Source organism: Citrus sinensis, chromosome 3, assembly GCF_022201045.2.
Source record: "Citrus sinensis cultivar Valencia sweet orange chromosome 3, DVS_A1.0, whole genome shotgun sequence".
Taxonomy (NCBI): Eukaryota; Viridiplantae; Streptophyta; class Magnoliopsida; order Sapindales; family Rutaceae; genus Citrus; species Citrus sinensis.
In genome coordinates this window covers 23,501,648-23,522,943 of record NC_068558.1, presented here as the reverse complement: position 1 = coordinate 23,522,943, position 21,296 = coordinate 23,501,648, and the positions used below count along the sequence as shown (strand labels likewise).

Below are 21,296 nucleotides of genomic sequence, written 5' to 3'. Positions count from 1 at the left end.
CAATGATGTTTCAAATGTTTCAAACAGTGGGTCAATTCAGTGGACTACCAACTGAAGATCCTCACCTCTATTTTAAGTTGTTTTTGGAAGTGAGTGATACTTTTAAAATTGCTGGAGCAACACAAGATGCTTTAAGACTAAGGCTTTTTCCTTACTCCTTAAGAGATCGAGCTAGAGCATGGTTGAACTCATTACCATCTGATTCTATCACTACATGGAATGAATTGGCTGATAAATTCTTAATGAAATATTTTCCACTGACCAAGAATTGAAAATTACGGAATGAGATAACTTCTTTTCGTCAACTTGAATATGAGAGTTTGTATGAAGCTTGTGAGAGATTTAAAGAACTGCTCAGAAGGTGTCCTCATCATGGCATTCTTTGCTGCATATAGTTGGAAACCTTCTACAATGGATTGAATCCAAGTACGAGATTGATAGTTGATGCTTTAGCAAATGGAGCTTTGTTATCTAAATCTTACACTGAAACTTATGAAATTTTGGAGAGAATTACCAACAATAATTATCAATGGCCATCAACTAGACAGACGGCAGTAAGAGGAGCAGCAGGGGTATATAATATAGATGCAATTATGGCATTATCAGCGCAAGTAACCTCATTGAGTAACATGGTGAAAACCATGACTTCTGCTCCATCAGCAGTAAAGCAAGTTGCTGAACTGTCTTACGTGTATTGTGGTAAAGAACATGTATTTGATAACTGTCATGGAAATCTAGCATTAGTAAACTATGTGGGTAATGTTGAGTGTTAGAAAATGCATATTTATAAAGGAGAAAACCGTCATTTTACATTTCAAGTCTTACTAACAACCCTTACTTTTATGTATTTAACCTTCTTGTGATTTAATTACATGTGTTTTATTTTAATTAAGTATTTTATGTATTTTAGGGGCATTATAGTCATTTCACAATAAAGGAGAAATCAGACGGCAAAACGGATATCACTTTTGAACTCAGGACGGTCAAAAACCTTAAGAGGAGCATAAAAGGAAAAATGACACTATTCACATGTACGTACTATTCACGTGTACGGTACTGTATACGTTACTGTTCACGACACTGTTCACATAGATGGATGATGACGTGGCATTGACCGATGATGTGGCATTGACTGATGAGGTGTCACGATCCTGTTGGACTAAAATTCTTATGTACTGTTGATGGTGACGTGGCAGCATATCAGTGGACGAAAAATCTCGTGTACGGTGCATGCATCACACAGGATTATTTTCAACCAAACCGCGTTACTGTTCATCCCGGGTCAAACCGTGTTACTGTTCATCCGCGTGGTCAAACCGTGAACTGTTGACTGATGACGTGGCGCAATCCTGAACGTCCAAACTGTTTTTAATCCGATGACCATGATTTACTCCATGTACCTATAAAAAGGGGGCCTCTCCCCCCTAATTTGAGATCTCTGAATCCATTTTTGGACTCTGTTTTCTGTAATTCCCTCTTCATCTTGTATTTTCTTCGTATTTTAATAAATTCCCATTTTGCCCCTAGTTCAATTATAAGTGGCTAATTTTCTTTCAAGCTTGGGTTGAAGGTGAAGTCTCAACATGTGTCATGGGCTTTATTTGGTAAATTTATTTTCTCTTCCCCTCTAGTTTTTGTGGATGTTTTGACTTCTCGTCGACAAATAATACTAATCTTGTCTAGTACCGCCTTGGTTTCACCGGCTCTCTAGTATAAGGTTATTATTATTTGGCACGATAAGCCCTTAGCACCATATTGATTAGAGCGTGGTTCATGAGGTGTGGATTCCCCCCTCATGATTTAATTGGTATTAATACGGATTATTTAGCCCATGATGCATGTTGATACGGATCCAGATACCCAAGTACGTCATTTCAATATAATTCTCGTCAATTTATTCTCGCCATTTCAATACCAATTTTAGAATTTATTCTCGCTATTTCAATTCCAATTTTAGAATTTATTCTCGCCATTTTAATTTAAGTTTTAGCATATCCCAAATCATTTACACCACAAATCCAATCACCCATTTACTAAATTAATTCTACACAATTAAAATCCACCTCCTCGTGGGATCGACACTCGTCACCATTAGTCTATACTACAATAGATTCGTGCGCTTGCGAGTACATTAAAATTTGCACAACAGTTAATTTCAACCGACAACCTTAAAACAACCCGTACTCAAATACTTACAACCCTGGATGGAAGCAACACCCAAATTTTTCATGGAGCAATCAAAATTGAAATGCTCTAATATTGAGTGAATAGAACAGAAATACTCAACCACGTAGTTCTCATCAGCAGAATCAAGGGCAAAAACACACCAGCCATGATCCTCTTATTTCATTGGAAACAATGATTAAGGAATACATTGCGAAGAATGAAGCAATTGTGCAAAGTCAAGTTGTATCTCTAAGAAACCTGAGCTTGCCACAGCAATGAGTAGCAGATCTCAGGGAAGCTTGCCCAGCAACACAGAAGATCTAAGAAGAGAGGGAAATGAACACTGCAAAGTAATCAACTTAAGATCTGGAAAGAATATTAATATCCATGTTGATGTGACTAAAAAAAGGTTAGAACTTAATTCCTCACAAGAACCACTTCAAGATGAGAGCATGTTACAACAATCCAGCCATGAAGATACCGGTGTTAGTGGTCAAGCTACAGTAACTATGGAAGGGAATCAACCAATAAATGTTGAAGAAGAAGTTGCAACACCAGTGGTAATAACTTAAAATAAATTAAATGAACAGAGATCGGTACCTCCTGAGGCTACCCAGCAATTTAGGCATCTACCTCTTTTCCCACAGAGATTCTAGAAACAAAAACACGACAAATAATTTAGTAAATTCTTTGAAGTGCTGAAGCAATTACACATCAACATACCTTTTGTGGAAGCATTAGAGCAAATGCCTAATTATGTGAAAGTTTTAAAAGACATCTTGGCAAGAAAAAAAAGGTTGGGAGAATTTGAAACTGTTGCTTAACACAGTAAAGCAGTCATATGCTCCAAAGTAAGATTTCTCAAAAATTGAAGGATGCAGGAAGCTTCACAATACCATGTTCCATTGGAACTAGGTACAATGGCAAAGCACTCTGTGATTTGGGAGCCAGTATTAATATGATGCCATTATCTGTATTTAAGCAGTTGGGAGTAGGAGAATGCAGGCCAACAACAGTCACTCTGTAATTAGCTGACAGATCTCATGCATATTCTGAAGGAAAAATTGAGGATGTACTGTGAAGGTTGACAAATTCATCTTTCCAGTAAACTTCATTGTATTAGACTTTGAGGCTGATAAAGAGGTACCCATTATACTTGGAGGACCTTTCCTAGCACCCGGGAAGACTCTGATAGATGTGAAAAAAAGAGAGCTAACAATGAGGATGAATGACCAACAAGTCACACTCAATGTATTAGAGGCTATAAAGAATCCTAATGAGGCAGAAGATTGCAATCTCCTGAGTGTTGTGGATTTTGTTGTAGCAAACAGAATCGACAGATGCTGCAGTAATGAGGTCATCAAGGTTGCCACCTTTGAGAGCTTTGAAGAAAAAGATGTTGTAACAAACCAGATAGATTAGATGGAAGGAAGGCAATCTAACAGACATAGCAGATTTGTTGAACATCTAAATCTTTCAAATAGGGAAGTAAAGATAACTTTACCATCTATTGAATCACCTCATACTCTTGAATTAAAATTGTTACCCTCACATTTGAAATATGCTTATCTTGGTCAAAACAATACACTCCCTGTAATCATTTCATCTACTTTAGATGCAGGTCAAGAATGGAGCCTGGTAGATGTGCTTGGGAAATACAGAAAAGCAATTGGATGGACCATGGCAGACATTAAAGGGATCAGCCCATCCATACGCATGCATAAAATTTTATTAGAATACTATTACAGCAACTCGGTAGACCAACAGATAAGGTTAAACCCCATTATGAAGGAAGTTGTGAATAAAGAAATCATTAAATGGTTAGATATTGTGATCATATACCTGATATTAGACAGTTCATGGGTGAGCCCCATTCAATGTGTTCCAAAAAAGAGAGGAATAACAGTGATAGCAAATGAGAAGAATGACCTTATTCCTACAAGAACAGTGATTGGATGGAGGGTATGTATGGATTACAGGAAACTCAACAAAGCCACTCGAAAGGATCACTTACATCTTCAATTCATAGATCAAATGTTAGACAAACTAGCTGAAAAGCAATACCATTGTTTCCTAAATGGGTATTCAGGCTACAACCAAATTGTTATAACTCCAAAGGATCAGGAAAAGACTATAGCTAACTCTTTTGAGCCTTTTAAAAAAAAAATTCTTTGTCAAACTTATCATCTTGACCCACTCCAATTTGGAGTATTACCCAATATCTTACAAGTTCCATCACCTATTTATGTTTGAGAAAAATATAAATAATTATTTTCTTTAGTGAAATTGTGCCAAACAAAAGAAAAAAAATAATAGGTGAAATCCACCTTGTAATTTCCAAAAGATTTCTACTTTTCCTTAAACATATATTTTGTTTTTTCCTATTTTCCTTCATTTGTTAGCCATGTCCTTAGCCTACGTTACATCCTAATAAAAGTCTTTCCTAATTTTAGGGAGCTATAGTCTGAAGTAGAAGTTAGTTTTATGAGCTAAAATGATGTAGTGGTGTATAAAACAAAGAAGAAAAAATAAATAAATTGGGTTGACTAGCATTTTTGTTTGACTTAAGATCGTATTATTTCTAAGCTGTGGGCATATTTCTTTCATCTTGGTGAAAGTGTGTGATATCATTTCTTTATTATTTTCTCTCAAATTTAGCATTCATTGAAGTGACTATTTTTATTGGGTTTAATTTCCTTGTAAGAGTGTCACTACTTCTGGTGAGATTTTGGGATTTGACATGTCATTTTTGAAAGTAGTTGTGACAAAGTCTACTGGGCTGATTCATGTGGATGGTTGATGTGGGTGTGAAGTTTCTGTAGACCGGAGATAATGCTTATACTTTTATTTGATTACTATCATTAGTCTGATAAAATAAACACGAGTGTTTAAAAAAAGAATCATTTTGGGTTTGAATTTTGTTTTCGCTTTATTTGCTAGGGACTAGCAATAAGCTGGTTGAGGGGTGTGTTGAGTGTTAGAAAATGTATATTTATAAAGGAGAAAATCGTCATTTTACATTTCAAGTCTTACTAACACTCTTACTTTTATGTATTTAAACCTCTTGTAATTTAATTATGTGTGTTTTATTTTAATTAAGTATTTTATGTATGTTAGGGGCATCATGATCATTTCACAATGAACGAGAGATCAGACAACAAAACGGACATCACTTTTGAACTCAGGATAGTCGAACACCTTAGGAGGAGCATAAAAGGAAAAATACCATTGTTCACATGTACGGTACTATTCACATGTACGGTATTGTCCATGTTACTGTTCACGACACTGTTCACATATACGGAATGATGACGTGGCATTGACCAATGATGTGGCATTGACTGATGAGCTGTCACGATTCTATTGAACAAAATTCTTATGCACTGTTGATCGATGACGTGGCAACATGTTAGTGGACCAAAAATCGTGCGTACGGTATATGGATATACAAAGGATTATTTTCAACCAAACTGCGTCATTGTTCAAACTTCATCAATATTCAAACCGCGTGGTCAAACCTTGTCACAATTCAAACCACATGGTCAAACCGCGTACTGTTGACTGATGACGTGGCGCAATCCTGAGCGTCTAAAATGTTTTTAATTCGATGGTCATGATTTACTCAGTGTATCTATAAAAAAAGGAGAGAAAATGGGGCTCTCTCCCCCTAATTTGACATCTCTGAATTCATTGTTGAGCTCCATTTTCTGTAATTCCTTCTCCATCTTGTATTTTCTATGTATTTTAATAAATTTCTATTTTACCCCTAGTTTAATTATGAGTAGTTAATTTTCTTTCAAGCTTGGGTTGAAGGTGAAGTCCCAACATGTGCCATGGGCTTTATTTGGTGAATTTATTTTCTCTTCGCCTTTAATTTTTGTGGATGTTTTGACTTTTCATCGACAAATAGTAATAATCTTGTCTAGATATCGCTCTGGTTTCACCGGCTCCCTAGTACAAGGTTATTATTATTTGGCACGATAAGCCCTTACCACCATATTAATTAGAGTGTGGTTTATGAGGAGTGGAAATCCCCCTCATGATTTAATTGGCATTAATAAGAAATATTTAACCCATGGTGCATGTTGTTGCGGATCCAGATACCCAAGCGCTTCAATTATAATAGTTTCCTCTTTAATTTATTCTCGTCATTTTAATTTTAATTTTAGAATATTCCAAATCATTTTCACCACAAATCCAATCACCCTCATAGAAAGTTAATTCTACATATAATTAAAATCCACCTCTTCGTAGGATCGACACTCGTCACTATTAATATATTCTACAATAGATTCGTGCGCTTGCAAGTTCAATAAAATTTTCACAACAACTAGCCTAATACTAAGGATTTTCCTTTTTCCAAAGCCATAAATATAACAAAGTCTCAAAACTCTCCAATTGCAAGTTCAGAAGATAAACAAACTTAAAGAAAACAAACATTCATTCTCCTCTTATTCTACTAACAAAAATAAATAAATTTATAGGTCCAAAGATAAGCGCACCTCTCAACAAGTTACTCAATCTCCAAAAAGTAATGACGAGGAGTGCGCTGTCAACTTGGTAAGTAAAACCATTGCCACTCACTACAGTTATCAAGTTCAAAAAATATTGCAAGCCCTTTTCTTATCAAAACATGTATTAAAAATCGTAAATTTTATAGAATGCATTTTATAGCAGAATATAAATTCATAATTTATTTAGAATTTCAAAAGCTTAATTAATCACGAAAACAAATTGTATATCATATATACACAATAAAAAAAAAAGTTAGCTCATGTCACATAGTGTCACCTATACTTCCAATGACCCTACTAAGAACATAATCAGAACCAGAATATTGTGTGCACAATCAAAATAAAAATCCAGTGGTGGTTCTACACATCTATATATATATATATATATATATATATATATATCGTAAAATACAATCAAGATTATAATAGCTACAGAAAATAGCTGCAGACAATGAGCCAAAGCATTTAAATTAATCTTTCATACATATAAAAGCCTGGACATCACACTTTGTACTATGTGTGGTACTTCTTGACTTTAATGTATGTTATTAAAGAAGCCATCCCACTTTAATGACCTTAGTCTAGTTGACATATAGAATTAAATCCACAAAGCTTGGGAATCTTATATCTTCCATAGTTTTGTTTTTTTTAATTTGCTTGAACTAGAAAGAACTAGATTGTTTTGTGTATGTTTGAGTGTTGTTTATGCTAGTTTTCTAGTAGGTAGCTCATTAATTCTTAAACTGAAATGTTGAAAGGTTTATTAGTAAATATTGTTGAGAATTTAGAATCCTTTGTTGTGTTGTTTTTCATGATGTTTTATCAAATCGGGGCTTTTTGTGATGTTGTCTGGTCTTTTATGCTACACATTTGGTCCACCAGTTAAAAAGTGCTTAACTTTAGATAAGGTAGTGCCATTAATGATTTTGTTCAAGGCGAACGAATTGGATTACTTTAGAAATTCTTAATCAAGTATTTGAATAAATATTTAGATATCTGTCTTTTGCTTGAACTCTATGAACACTACTACAATAAACGATAAAGATGACTCTTAAAATAAGTATTAAATGACGTGATAAAAAAAGTCATCTTTGTATTAATCATCTAAAGTGGGTAATAATAGATGACGTCTTTTACGAGTTATCTATATTGCTTTATAGATGACTCATATTATAAAATAGCAGTCATAAAAAAGAGATGACTCTTTTTTTTAGCAGCTGTCAACTTTATTTGAACAAATGACTAGCTTTTGTATTGGGAGTCATCTTTGAATAATAAAGGTAATATTTTTAAATTAATTAATGTCATTTTAAATTAGAAAATATTTTGAAATATCTGAATCTACTGCCTAATTTTCGTATTAAGCTAATATGGATTAGCAAAAACTGCATTATCAAACCTCTGGAGAAGTACATAAATTTATTGTACAACAAATAGTATTTACAATTCAAATTACTAATAATTCCTGTATCACAATAAAAAGTCTATCATTTTGACACATCCCAAATTGGGTATCCATTACATTGTACATTAAAAAAAATTATTTACAAAGAAAATTACATTCTTCACAAGTATCAAAACTCCATCTCCAAGGCAACTATCAACATTCTTAATCCAGCAACAATACTGCAATAATAAATTAAAATAGTTAAAAATAATGCAACAATTATATGTGCACATAACCAATATGAAAGATACAAATAAATAAAAATTACTTATAATTTATATACATATCTTGCCAAACTCATTGAACTATCTGTTGAATTTAGGCAAAACTATTCTTCTATATCTACTTTGCTCGTTAAGTTGCTGTTGACTTTATTAACATTATCTTGAGGTGCAAGCATCTTATCCAACCAACTACCATATGCAAAATAGCCAATATCAATGGACACAACACTATTAAAGCTTTCAAAACATTTTTAATAAATACCTTATCCAACCATGTACAATATACATAAAAGTGCATTACGATTAACAATAGAATTATTAAAAAAAGAAGAAGGGATGATTAGAACTTACAGTAATACAAAGTTCTTCAAACATTGGTTAAGTTCATAAAGAGATGTGCACTATATATGTCAAAACATAATAGCATTTCTTTATAACAAAAATTTAAATGCTAAGCATAATTAATCAAATAATAAACTTGATATTGTTATAATGCGATTTCTTGCTTTTACCTCTTAGAGACTAGACTTACCAAATCCGATAATCATTAGTAACCTGAATTTAATTTTTTCTAGTATTGTGAAGTTAGTTATTCAACTAGTCTCATAATTTTTGTTTCTCTTTTCAACTTAAGTGATAACAATGGCATGATAAAACTATTCTTAGCAAGGATTTCATCATCTCAAGAGTCACAAATCATGTACTAAATCAAAGTAGATTTCATTTTTATGAAACTATGACTACTTACACTAAAGAATCAAACATATTGATTGTTATAATTAATAAACAATTAATCAATTTTTACTACAGTATAATAAATATCTAAATATCCAATTTTCTCCTTTCCCTTTAAATATATATCCAAATTTCAATCAATCTAAATAATAATAATTATAGCAACAACAATAACAATAATAATAAATGAAAAACCCCATCCTTGAAATACCCGACATTTACTCAAATTTTCAAAATCTACTATTTCTTTTTCACTGTATTGATTCCAGATCTAACATTCAAACATGACTTGTGAAAAAAGGAAAAACAAAGATCTCATTCACATGACTATCCCTAAATAACCGAATCATCATTATTTTTCAATGATTTAAACAAATTAAAGAAATAGAAAACACCTCATTGTCAAGATCCAAGCTTTTTAAAAACAAAAGTGTCAAATGCTTTATTCCTTTTCTGGAAGATGTGAACCCAAACTTCCAAATCTTCAATTTTTGACTTGTTCTTCGCGGTTCTTGATTGAGATTTACTTCACCATTTTCTCTCTCTTCACTCCCACTTTGCGTTTCTTCACTCTTCAAGAGCGGCTGCTGTAAATTTAGAATAGTAACTGCAGAAGAGATGAAATTAGGGTTGATTATTTGGGGACAGTTGCAAAAGGGTGGTATTTTTAGTGATAAGTTTGGAGAAGGAATTTTGAGAAGAGGAAAACGAAAGAGAGAGAGAGAGAGGTACAACTTGAAGAAATTAGGGATTTGAGGGAACTGAGGGTGATTGTTTTATTTATACATCTATATAAAAATGACGTTTTTTAAATTACGAGTCATATGTTTACCTTATAAAATATGACGTATTTTTGTATAACGAGTCATCTTTTAACTTCCTATCAAATTAAAATTATCATAGATGACTCTCTAACTATAGAAAATGTCATCTAAAAGAAAAGATAACAATTGTTTAGATGTGAGTCGTCTATTGAATGTCATCTATCTCACTTACTGTAGTAGTGGAATTTGTATTTGATGTTTAATTATAATTTCTTGAAGTTTTTATGTGTTTCATTGAGTTATAATCTTTCTAATGCCTTGCTTTCTGCTATTTTAGAACTAGTTTTGAGATGGATACCCCTATTGCATCTGACAAAATTTGAGTGTTGTTACAAATACTTTATTTGTGAATATGGTTTTGTAATTTTTATGTGTTGGCTTGCGGTAAAATTACTAATGTTAAAATATAGTGGAGATAGAGTTCTTAAGAAAATGTGTTGATTACATTTATTGGCAATAAAGTAACATGTGATGAACTTTTTTCTCCTTTTATTAAATTAGGCAATTAAATTGTCAATTTTGCTTTCTTTTACCTTCTATGTTCTTTTTTTCTTTGGGGCTACGATAGATATTTTCATTGGATAGTTCAACTTATAAAAAAAATAGCTATGCACAATTATTAGACTATAAACTATTATTAAGGTATGCATGTTCGTTCATAGTTAAATTGATTATTGCTCTAATTCTTTTCTTGAACAGGAATAAGATGCAGAGTTACGGGACTAGTATTCTAAGGCCAACAATTGAGGGCATGGCAAAATAATGGTTTAATTTAGATAAAAAACCACCTATCAACACTTGGTGAGTTTATAATAAGTTGGTGGCAATCACTAAGATGGAGTCTCATATTGTGTAAGGTTTCAACATGTTGTAATCTCTTGAGCCTAGCAAATTACTCAATATTTGAGCGTGGCTCCATGGATGCAGTGAATAACGTAAAAATCTTCTTGTGTACTTTACTTTTACGCATTTTATTTTTACTCATTATTTGTTTAATTAAAATTTAATTAAACTTGGTACGCCTACTAAAATTGGATATCACAATGCTTCCCTAATTTCATCACTTTAAAAGTTTTTGACTTACTAGGAATACATCTTTGTATTGGCTTTTGAATTAAGGACGTTCTAATTTCTATGGCCAAGTTTTGCATCTGCTTTTGATTTAGATGTTCCAACTATAAAAGCCTAGTGTATTAAAAAAGAAAAAACTATGAAGGCCTAAGAATCTAATTATCTCGTTTAGAGTATTGATATTTGATTATCTCATTTTATCTCACCAAACCCTATTAATGATTCCAATTTTATCTTGTACAAAAATACTAAAAAGTACATAAATTTTTCTCTTTAGACTCTATCATTTCGCAAACTTATATATATTATAAATTTCATGACCAAACAACTAAACTATTTCAAAAGAAAAAAATAACAATTTTATTCTTTTAGAAACAATTTGATCAAATCTCTTCATTGGCAGCAAACAACATCAATTCCATATCCAAAACCAAATAAATGAGCAAGTTTAGAAAGGTCTATCCATCGCTTGGATTGCTAAAATCATTCCCTTGATAGCTTTTAACAAGAGAAATAACATTATGGAGATTGACCAATTAGCAAATGCAAAAGATTAAAATTACTAAAAGTGAGCAATTAAGCTTTTTCAACAAGTGATTTTTGCTTTCTCAGATTGCTGAAACAAATAACGTGAAACTGAGGATTTTTTTCTTTTTTGTCTAAGCATTTTTATTGCAACTGACAAAATGTTAGGACTTTTATCATTACATCAGTGCGTCAATAATATTGTTATTTATTTGTTCCTTGCATTAGGGATTTGTCTAGTCATAGGTACTTAGAGATTACTATGTCTATGGGTAGGAATATAGCAAGTATATTTAATATGTGGAATGGGGTGAAATCCAATGATCCTCTTTTAAAAAAGGAAAAACACTATGTTGGGAAATTGAAACTTTAAACTGAACGTCGGTCTCAAAGTTTCACTGTGAGGCTGGCATCACCACTGTTGATTGTGCGGATGATGTCATGGGTTTAGGTGTTGTGATGTGTGATTGTCATGGGTATGTTAGGGTTGCTACTATTTTCGCAATTAGTATTTTCTAAGTTATTGCTAATATTTTACAACCCATGGAACGACGATACGCTTTTCAAATTCATCATATTTCGTGTAATTTTAAATAGCTCAAGCCATGTACTAGCCAAGTTAGCTCTTTTAAATTCTGTTATTTAGCTGGATAACTTTTTAGAACGTTTGTGCGCACTTTAATTATAATGAAGTTATTGATTGTTAAAAAAAAAAAAGCGCACACACAAGTTCTAAATCTTAATTAGAAGTATTTGTTTTTCTTTTTTTCTTTTTTAACATCATTATTAGGGTTAAAAGAAAAATTATTCGACCGGATTTATTCAATAGTTTATAAGTAATTTTTCTTTTTTAGTAATCCGACATAGTAATGAACTTACCCATGTTTCATATACATATATTGTTCAACCCCAGTAACTAATTAGTTAAATATTTCTCGACCATAGTAAGTAAATATTATGATTTATTATTACAAACCATCGTATTAGTATCTATCTACGATTTAACAATAGGTTAATATAGATATCGTGGATTTAGTGATCTTTATTCTTCATACTACCTTTCAGGACATGGAGGTACATCGTATTGATGTAAGTGGCACTTGTGGGATATAATACAGTTCTTAGAAGAGGCAAAGAAAGGAGGAACTTAAAGTCATCATCATAATTCTCACTACCTATCAGCCTATAAATCCCTAATTATTTCACATATCATCAACAATTTAATATAACACATAAACCGGTAATTCTTTCACATGTCATTTTCAATAGTCACCACAAAAACACAAGAATCATCATTATCTTGTCTTTAACTAAAAAATGAAAGAGAACAGCTCAAGATGACACCAACTGATTGATGGTTTCGACTTGTTGTTCCCTGTGTGTTACATGGTAGCTTCGATTTTATGTGATTAGTAAACAATCCAAGAGACAAATCAATATTTCAGAGAGTGATAGTAAGAGAGGTGAAAGAGATGTTTGAGATTTGAAAGAGGGAAAACGTAATGGATTTCAGCAACCGTTTATCAAGTAACCCGTTACTTTTTATTTTTAATTTAATCTCAACCGTTGGACTCATTTTACTTGAATCCAACGGCTACAAATAAAAATTGGCACAATGCTAGGCATTGAGGCCCGACACTGAAACTTTAGCCTTAAGTTATTAGTTGTTTAAGGGGGAAGAAAAAGGCACACACAAAAAGTTTTATATCTTAATTAGAAGTTTTGTTTTTAACATGGTTATTAGGATTAAAAGAAAACTTATTCGACTAGATTTATTTATATTCAATAGTATAAAAGTAATTTTTCTTTTTACTAATCCGACATTGTAATGAAATTACCCATTGTTTCATATACAAATGTTTCTCAACCATAGCGATTAATTACTTAAGTAAATATTATATGATTTATTATTACAAACCACCGTATCATTATCTATCTATGATTTAACAATAGGTTAATATCGATATCATGGATTTAGTGATCTTCATTCTTCATACTATTAGATACCATAATTAAGTTCGTTTAGGTGGTGGTGGATCGCAAATAATGTCACACTGGCAGATGTGCTGGTTGCTAGTTGATGGTTTGCATAGACAATTATCTGGGCTCTTTGTTGCTCCATATTTATCGAAGAAGGCTTTAAGGCACACGAATTCTGCTTCCTTAGGATCCTTGGGACAAACGCCGGGAATTGTCATGTGTTTAGTACAGAATTTTTGTTGTCCTTTTCTTGTAAAGAAACATAAAAATTGTTAAAATGTGAGTATTCTCATATTAAAACAAATTTAAAAATAACTCTTTGGGATACTATATTTACCTTGAGAAAGATTCATAAGACATAGAAAAAAAGTGAAGAAAAGAATGAGAACAATGAACTTCTTCATGATTTTGATTACTCTTTTTCTCTTCTCTCTTGCTAAAATAATGTTTAATATACATATTCCTTCAATTATGTCTTATATATAATGGAAAAACAAACTAAATTAAGGAAAAATTTTATAACTTCCCTAATTAAAAGACATTTTTTTGGAAATGAAGAAAACCAACTTTCATACAAGTGTCACTAAAAGTAGTTGATAACAAAAGGTAGTTAGAAGTTAGAACCATCATTGCTCTCTAAAAGTATTTTTTTTTAAAAAAAAATGGAGAACGATCTTAAAACCATTTGCCCACAAAACCTTTTCCCTTAATTTCAATTCTTAAACTTATAAATTTGTTTTATTTATCAGAAACTTTGATTTGTTTTATTAGACTATTTTCGTAATTATATGCCTTCAAATGTCCAACTCTTCCCATTCAAAAAGAAATAATAATAAAAAATTCGATAACTCTATTCTTATTACCTTACAGCTGGCTAATCATTTTAACATTTCGTAAAATATGTTAATTTTTTTTTCATTTAAAGGGTAAGGGTTGGGCAATCATAAACTATATTAATAAATCATTATTCACTGAATATTTCTATTAGAACAAAGAAAAATGTTGATTGGGCATATATTTTTGGATTAATTACTATTTACTTCTCTCTTTTTCTAATAAACGCCTTGACAACTTTACCGCAGCTACTTCATTCAAAGTTTTTTTCCCCAGTAATTTTATCTTGTTTATTTTCTTACTCATTTACTCGACACAATTAAAATTTGATTTAATTAGTCAATTAATCGTGCTAATGTAAATCCAGTTTATAGTCATCTCAGGTTAACTAGGATTTTGATTGTTTGATGCAAATATTAAATAGATTGTGTTTGAGTAGGCTTAAATTTTGATACGACATAAACACAATCCATTAACCCATTTTTCAACCTCTATTTAAATTATGAATAGGTTATGTATTCCATGAACATTCATGCACGTTGCTCGTGTATAAAAGGAAAATACATTAGCTTGATAAAATGTACAGTTAGGAAATTACCATTAAGTTTCTTAAACATTGGGTCAAGGTTTTGTTGAACTTAAAATTTTTTTAAAACTATCTTGGATGGTTGAAACAAATTTATGGCTAATTTGTTGAATTTTCAAGTCATACAAATTAATTTCAAATTTGAGAATTTTAACCTTATTTATAGCCTCTTTTACCGTTTTCTAAGTTGATCTTTGATTTATTTAAGTCTAGTATTGATAAGTTACCATGAAAACTACAAAAACAACATCCTCACTTGAAGCAAATTGTAATACCCTAAATCCAACACGTGTGGAGCATGTGGTAAAGGAGGTTACTTATAAATAATAATCCTTCACAAAAGCCTCAATTAGAACTGAGCCAAAGTTTATTCAAACAAATCCACTAGCCTAATACTAAGGATTTTCCTTTTTCCAAAGCCATAAATATAACAAAGTCTCAAAACTCTCCAATTGCAAGTGTTGTGTTAGAAAATGTATATTTATAAAGGAGAAAATCGTCATTTTACATTTCAAGTCATACTAACATCCTGACTTTTATGTATTTAATCTTCTTATGATTTAGGGGCATCATGATCATTTCACAATGAAGGAGAGATCAGACAGCAAAACAGACATCACTTTTGAACTCAGGACAGTCGAAAATCTTAGGAGGACCATAAAACGAAAAATGACATTGTTCACATGTACGGTACTATTCACATGTACGGTATTGTCAACGTTACTGTTCATGATACTATTCACATAGACGGATCGATGATGTGGCATTGACCGATGATGTTGCATTGACTGATGAGGTGTCACGATTCTATTGGACTAAAATTCTTATGTACTGTTGATCGGTGACGTGGCAGCATATCAGTGGACCAAAAATTGTGCGTACGGTACATGCATATACACAAGATAACTTACAACCAAACCGTGTTACTATTCAAACCATGTGGTCAAACCGCGTACTGTTGACTGATGACGTGGCGCAATCTTGAGCGTCCGAAATGTTCTTAATCTGATGGCCATGATTTACTCAATGTATATATAAAAAATGGGCTCTCCCCCCTTAATTTGGTATCCCTGAATTCATTTTTGAGTTCAATTTTCTGTAATTCCTTCTCCATCTTGTATTTTCTACTTATTTTAATAAATTTTCATTTTGCCCCTAGTTTAATTATGAGTAGCTAATTTTCTTTTAAGCTTGGGTTGAAGGTGAAGTCTCAACATGTGCCATGAGCTTTATTTGGTAAATTTATTTTCTCTTCCCTTCTAATTTTTATGGATGTTTTGACTTTTCGTCCACAAATAGTAATAATCTCTTCTAGATACCACCCTGATTTCACCGGCTCCCTAGTACAAGGTTATTATTATTTGGCACGATAAGCCCTTAGCACGATATTGATTAGAGTGTGGATCATGAGGTGTGGATTACCCCCTCATGATTTAATTGGCACTAATAAGGAATATTTAGCCCATGGTGCATGTTGATGCAGATCTAGATACCCAAGCGCTTCATTTCAATAGATTTCTCTCCAATTTATTCTCGCCATTTTAATTCAAATGATTAGGATAGTCCAAATCATTTTCACCACAAATCCAACAATCCACATAGAAAATTAATTCTATGCATAATTAAAATAGACACTCGTCACCATTAATCTATTCTACAATAGAGTCATGCGCTTACGAATTCAATAAAATTGGCACAACAAGTTTTTGGCGCTGTTGCCCGGGAGGTAAGTTATTTTAATTCGTAGAATTAATTTTTGTAAATAATTTCTTTTAATTATTTTCTTGTAATTTTATTTTTTTTTAAAAGTGAATATGCATTTAGATGTAAGAATTTCTTTTTTTTTTTCTCTTCTTTAAAATTCTGTAATTTAATTTTTAAGTTAATTTTTTTTCTTGGTAATTTTTTTTGTTTATCTTATTAATTTATTTTTAATTTATTTCATGTATTATTTTTTAGTGTGTTTTTATAGAAAGGTTGTAACAGCGCGATAATGTTAGTATCATAATTTCTGCTTCTTTATTTTTAATTGTTTTGTGTTCTTTGCATGGACGGTCGAATGTCATTATTACCTAATCTTGAGCCTATAGACCTTGAACTTGAAAAAACACTTCGCACATACAAACACGTTGTAATTAAAGATAAAACTGAAATGGATTTGCAACAACCACCACCACAGGAGAGGCCATTTAAGGACTACTTCAGTCCCTTAGCTAATTTGAGCACATCATGCATAAGATACTCAAATGTAGCTGTTAGGAGTTTTGAACTAAAACCTAGTGTGCTAAATTGTCTCCCAACATTCTATGGCCTAGAAAATGAGGACCCATATAATCATTTGAATGATTTCCATGCTGTTTGTCAAACTTTTAAATATGAAAATTTTTCAGACGATGGTGTTAAACTTTGACTATTCCCATTTTCTTTAAAGGATAGAGCTCGTTCATGGCTCAATACATTGCCTGCTAATAGCATTACATCATGGGAACAAATGGTAACGAAATTTTTGAATAAATATTTTCCAGTGCATAAAACCAATGCTATTTGCAGGAAAATTTCAAAGTTTACCTAGAGAGAAGACGAGCAGTTTTTCAAAACATGGAAGCAATTCAATGGGTTACTCTTGAAGTGTCCACATCATGGGTACGAGAAATGGTACCAATGCCAATACTTTTTGGAGGGATTATTGCCACATGTCCAAGAATGACTAATGGCAATAAGTGGAGGAGAGTTAATGTCAAAAAGTGCATTAGAGATTTGGAAATTCTTCCAGCGACAAGCGGATAATTCCCAACAACGGAGTCGATCACTCAGGAATACTAAAAGAATTAAGGGAGTAAATGAGGTTCACATTGGTGAGTCAAGTTCAGGAATTAAAGAAGTCAAAGTGATGGTTGAAGGTCTTTCCCGACAAATAGCATCATTAACGAGTACTAAATCAACAGAACCACATGACAATGACTCATACTCAGATCAAGCCAATGCCATAGGTGTAATGAGAAAACCATCTAATTACAACCCATACTCCAACACATATAACCCTTAATGGAGAGACCACCCCAATGTTTCATGGTCTCAAGGATTCCAACAGAATGGACCAACAGCTCCAGCTCCACCAATGCAACCAATTCCTCAAGTTCTTCAAGCCTCTCAGCCACCATTTAGACCACACAATCAGAACCAGAACTACTCTCAACCCAGACCATGGGAGGATGCATTCCAAAATTTCAGGAATGTTACTCACTCCACGATTGAGCAACAGAATCGCACCATTGATGAAATACGAAATGAGATGAGAGCAGGCTTCAACTCACAAGCCCAATCAGTTTCAAACCTCGAGAAGCTGGTGGGACAACTTGCTTCTTCAGTTCAAACCTTGGCAATGACTGTTGAGAAAGGCAAATTTCTAAGTCAACCAGTGCCTAATCCTAAAGGAGTGCATGAAGTAAGTACCAATTCACCACAGCAGCACGGAGAGGTCAAAGTTGTCATGACCTTGCGAAAAGGAAAAGAAGTCAACAACAAAGTGGAGATGCCGGTGACAAAACAAAATCAAATTGTACCTGTGAATGTTGAGGACTCACCATCGGAAGAGAAAGAAGAAACCAACCCACAAGAATATGTTCCCAAAGCTCCATTTCCTCAGAGGTTAGCTAAAGGAAAGAAAGGAAAATTCACAGGTGAGATTCTTAAAATCTTCAAACAGGTAAGTGTTAACATCCCTTTACTTGATGCTATAAAACAAGTGCCATCTTATGCCAAATTTCTTAACAACCTTTGTAGTAAAAAGAGAAACATTCACGTTCAAAAGAAGGTCTTTTTAACAGAAAACGTTAGTTCTATACCGCAACATAAAATTCCTCTAAAATGCCAAGACCCAGACTCCCCCACTATCTCATGTAGCATAGGGAACCACACAATTGAGAATGCTTTGTTGGATTTAGGAGCTAGTGTAAATCTATTGCCTTATTCAGTATTTGTGAAACTTGGACTGGGAAAATTACACCCAACTCTAGTAATGTTACAGCTTGCAAATCGGTCCATGAAAATACCTTGTGGTATTGTGGAGGACGTGCTTATCCAGGTAGACAAGTTTTATTTTCCTGTTGATTTCATAGTAATTGACACTCAACCAATCCAGGATTCAAGGAAAAACATCCTTATTATCCTAAATTTCATTGTAATTGACACTTAACCAATCCAGGATTCAAGGAAACACATCCTCATTATCCTAGGCCGACCTTTCTTGGCAATTGCAGATGCTCACATTCAATGTAGGACTGGAAATATGCAGTTCTCTTTTGGCAACATGACTATGGAACTAAACATTTTCAATATTGCCAAACAACCTCGCAATGCAGATGATGGAATTGTTGATGTGGATTTAATAGAAGCATTAGTTGATGATACTTTTCTTTCAAACCTTAGTGATGATCCTTTACAAACATATTTAACTCACTTTGGTTTTGATTTTGATATTGACAGATCGGTCGATGAGGTCAACACCCTACTTGACTAAGCACCATCCATGGACACTAATAAATGGAAGTCAAGAGTTGAACAACTAGCACTATCAGAGAAGAAACTCATCTCATCATCAGAATCACCATCGAAACTCAAGCTCAAACCATTACCCAACAATCTGGAATATGCATTTTTAGGAGAAGAAAGTACTCTGCCGGTAATCATCTCATCATCCCTAAATGACGAACAAAAAGGTAAGTTGTTGGATGTTTTAAAAGAGCATAAAGGAGCATTAGGATGGACCATAGCCGATATAAAAGGTATAAACCTAGTAGATGCATACATTACATTCACCTTAATGAAAATGCTAAACCTATTAGGGAAATACAACGTCGGTTAAATCCTAATATGAATGAAGTTGTTAGAACTGAAGTCCTTAAGCTATTAGATACAGGTATAATTTACCCAATTTCTGATAGTTCATGGGTCAGTCCTGTACAAGTTGTCCCCAAAAAGTCAGGAGCCACAGTAGTTACCAATGCTGATAATGAATTGATACCCATTAGAGTGACTACAAGATGGCGTGTATGCATTGATTATAGAAAGTTGAATTATGTCACACGTAAAGACCATTTTTCTTTACCATTTATCGATCAAATGCTAGATAGATTAGCAGGCCATGAATTTTATTGCTTTCTAAATGGCTACTCAGGATATAATCAGATTCCCATAGCACCAAAAGATCAAGAGAAAACTATTTTCACTTGCCCTTTTGGCACTTTTACATATAGGAGAATGTCATTTAGATTATGTAATGCGCTTGCTACATTTCAATGATACATGTTGAACATTTTTTCTGATATGGTTGAACGATTCCTTGAAGTCTTTATGGATGACTTTTCTGTTTTTGGTGACACATTTGATTAATGTTTATATCATCTAACACTAGTTCTGCAGAGATGTATCGAGAAGAACTTAGTTTTAAATTGGGAGAAGTGTCATTTTATGGTAAAACAAGGTATTGTTCTCGGTCACATCATTTCGAGCAAAGGTATTGAGGTTGACAAAGCCAAGGTGGATCTCATTTTCAATCTTCCTTCACCTAAAAGAGTTAGAGAAGTAAGATCTTTCCTTGGGCATGCTGATTTTTATAAACGTTTCATTAAAGATTTTAGCAACGTTTCTAGACCCTTATGCAATCTACTTGCTAAGGATGTACCTTTTGTCTTTGATGATTAATGTCTTGTGGCATTTGAAAAATTAAAGCAGTTGTTGACATCATCACCCATCATTCAGCTCCCAAACTGGAACTTACTATTTGAGCTTATGTGTGATGAATCTGATTATGCAGTAGGAGCAGTATTAGGACAAAGAGTTGATCGAATTCCCCATGTTATTTACTATGCTAATATGACATTGAATGATGCACGGTTGAACTATTCAACCACTAAAAAAGAAATGCTAGCAATAGTGTTTGGCATTAGAGAAATTTTGATCTTATCTAATTGGTTGTAGAATAATTGTATTCATAAATCATGCTGCTCTTAAATATCTTCTCACAAAGAAAGATGTAAAAGCTAGGCTAATTCGTTGGTTGTTACTTTTGCAGGAATTTGATTTGTAATTCAAAGATAAGAAAGGCATAGAAAATGTTGTGGCAGACCATCTCCCTCGTCTCCATTTTGACACAATTACAGAACCATTAACATTGAATGAGTCATTTCCAGATGAACAATTGATGAGTGTGGAAGTATTACCATGGTATGCTGATATCGTTAATTATCTTGTTACAGGTCAACTTCCAGAGCATTGGACCAAGCAGGACAAAGCTAATTTTTTTTACAGAAATAAAGAATTTCCTTTAGTATGATCCTTATCTGTTCAAGTATTGTGCAGATCAAATTATTAGACGATGTGTCCCAGAGA

General features: G+C 32.9%; 1 non-coding gene across 1 annotated transcript; it reads right to left on the bottom strand.

Moving 5' to 3' along the window:
- Positions 1-271: 271 nt before the first annotated feature.
- On the bottom strand, positions 272-379 carry LOC127901537 (small nucleolar RNA R71). Its single transcript, XR_008053777.1, has one exon. It is a non-coding gene; the product is annotated as a small nucleolar RNA R71 (small nucleolar RNA).
- Positions 380-21,296: the final 20,917 nt, after the last annotated feature.